Genomic DNA, 2,500 nt, shown 5'->3' on the forward strand with positions numbered 1-2,500 from the left:
AATCTCTTCAGATGCCTCCAGAGTTGAGGGAAGAAGGGGAGGGGGGAGGCCGGGAGCAGGGTGAGCCCTGAAATCCAACCCTTGTCCGGTCACACCCCAGCAGCCCTCCCACCTCAGCCCCTTCAAGACCCCAGGGCTCCCCCAACCGCGCTGCACAGATCCTGCCCTGACCATAGTCACCACGTTGATCCCCACGTTGAGCAAGATGAAGCTGACCGGGATCAGAAGAATTGAGTATCCTTGCTCCTGGCATTTCCTGGGGATGGGGCCAGTGAACGGCTCGGCTCGGTAGTAGTTTCGCTCACCCATGGCCGTTGGTCCCAGGACTGCCTGGGCCCCCTGCCCTCCAGTTTTAACTGGGAGCCAGACTGGGTCATAATGGGGCAGGTGGTGAGGTCACAGTGAGGGAGGGGGATGAAAAGGAGGGCCCAGAGTGGCATTCCCTGGTAACCAGGGTCAGGTAAGCTGAGGCTGGACAGTCAAACAGGGCCCGGTGGCCGGCATACATCCCCTCGAGCGGTCATTCATTCGCTCACCGCCCGCTGACTCACTTGTTCAAATGACGCATTGCGTCTCTTGGCCCCTCTTGAGACTAGGAAGACCTTGGCCTCAGAGGCCTGCTGAAGGCCTGGCTGGAGTCCAGAGCCTCAGCCTTCTTCATGCCCTTCACTGGGCCTGGAGCTGGACCTGCCCAGATGTGGAACCTCCCAGTTTGGAAGCAACTTCTTGTATGAGGCTCTCTGTGGACAGGGACAGCTGAGACACAGAGGAGGTGCCCAGAGACCAGGGGTTTGGAGTCTGCAGCTGCAGATGTACTTAGTGCATGGTATAGGACCAGGAGGGGCCTGCTGGCGGAACTGTGGCCACTAAACCAAAGGGACCCTCAGGCCAAGAAGGGGACACTGGCTTCTTATTGCAGGAAGCCAAGCGCAGGGACCCAGGCTGGCAGAAGGAGTGGCGCTTCCAAGCCACAGACCACCAATGTTTCCTGGACTCTGGCGCTCTTTATTCCTCTCTCCATGCCCTGCCGCCCCCTGCCCCTGCCCCCATTTGCTGCTGGTAAGTTCATTTTCCCAGTCTGGCTCCCGTGCAGAGAGGGCCTGGAGGCCGAGGTGGAAGGTAGCAGCGAGTTGGCCCGCGCTTGGCCCTCCTGCGGTTGCCGCTTCAGCACCAGACTGTCATACACCTGGTAGTTGGCATTGCCTCCCGGGTTCCGGCTGAGTGGCATGAAGGTGGGCGGGGGTGGAGGGTGCTCGGTAGCCTGGACGTCGGGCAGGAGGTGAGAGGGGCGGAGGAGCAGCGCTGAGCTGGGAGCCGGGGCCCGCTGGTCCGAGGCCTCGGCCAGTACCGTGAGGGAGGCGGAGGTGGCCACAGGGCGCCGCAAGGGCAGGATCTCAGCCCATTCGGCCGCCGGGTGCCGCACCTCGTGGGGATCGCGGGAGTAATCCAAGTGTCCCGTGGAGGGGTGCAGGCTGCGGTTGGACTCGCTGTGAGCACAGCTGGGGAGGCTACGTCTGTGGGCCGGTGGGGTGTCGCGCTACCAGGCTTCGGGCCGGTAGCCCCGAGGCACCAGAGCGGATGGAGGCTCAGAGCCCTCCAGACCCAGACTCCGCCGCGGGCCCAGTTGCCGTCCTTTCGGCCCGCGAGCCCCTCGACCTGCACCTGGCCGCCCCCACCGGCGCCCAGCCCCGGCGCCGCCACCTGTGTGCCGGTGTGTCCCTCCACAGCTCCCTCCGACAGAAGCCCCCCCCCCCACCACCCCGCCCCTCTGGCGTGTCACCGCGGCCGGGTGCGGGAGCGGGATCGAGGGCAGGGGCCGCTTCCCCGGGCCTGCCGGCCACCAGGGGCGGGGTCCTGAGCTCGGCGGGGGCTGTGGGGGCAAGGGTGGCCTGGCCGGGGCTGAGGGGCCGTGGCGACTCAATGGTGGCTCCCAGTGGCTTCGGGCCAGCTGCTGTCGGGCAGGAGGGCCGGCCCGGGCTGCGGCCGGGCTGCGCCTAGCGCCGCGTGGGCGGGCAGGGCCGAGGCCCAAGGGACCGCGGGCCCCGGGCCCTGAAGCCTCCGGGGCCACGTGCCTGTGAGCGACGTGCGGGATCTTGGGCGGGGCGCCAAGCGCCGAAGGGTTTGCTGGGTCACGGCCGCCCTGGGCTGGGAGGTGGTCGCCAAACCCTCCGCCGCCGCCCGATACCCGAGACCTCCGTTCCCCCTGCCTGGGCGGGCGAGGGGGCCCTGCCGGGGCGGGCCGGCCGCCGGGCTGGCGTTAAGGCGCCAGCGCCAGCGAAAGTGGGCCTCAAGAGGCAGCCCGCGGCCCCCGCCCCCGTCTACGGCCATACCACCCTGAACGCGCCCGATCTCGTCTGATCTCGGAAGCTAAGCAGGGTCGGGCCTGGTTAGTACTTGGATGGGAGACCGCCTGGGAATACCGGGTGCTGTAGGCTTTTTGCCTCCCGCTCCGCCCGCCTTCTCCTTCACTCGCCCGCGGCGGGGGCCGCCGGCACCGCCC

The 2,500-nt window shown here is 67.5% G+C and overlaps 1 non-coding gene across 1 annotated transcript; it reads left to right on the top strand.

The window, feature by feature from the left end:
- Positions 1-2,316: 2,316 nt before the first annotated feature.
- LOC132512224 (5S ribosomal RNA) lies at positions 2,317-2,435 on the top strand. The gene has a single exon (XR_009537958.1). It is a non-coding gene; the product is annotated as a 5S ribosomal RNA (ribosomal RNA).
- Positions 2,436-2,500: the final 65 nt, after the last annotated feature.

This window comes from Lagenorhynchus albirostris, chromosome 20 (genome assembly GCF_949774975.1).
Source record: "Lagenorhynchus albirostris chromosome 20, mLagAlb1.1, whole genome shotgun sequence".
Classification (NCBI taxonomy): domain Eukaryota; kingdom Metazoa; phylum Chordata; class Mammalia; order Artiodactyla; family Delphinidae; genus Lagenorhynchus; species Lagenorhynchus albirostris.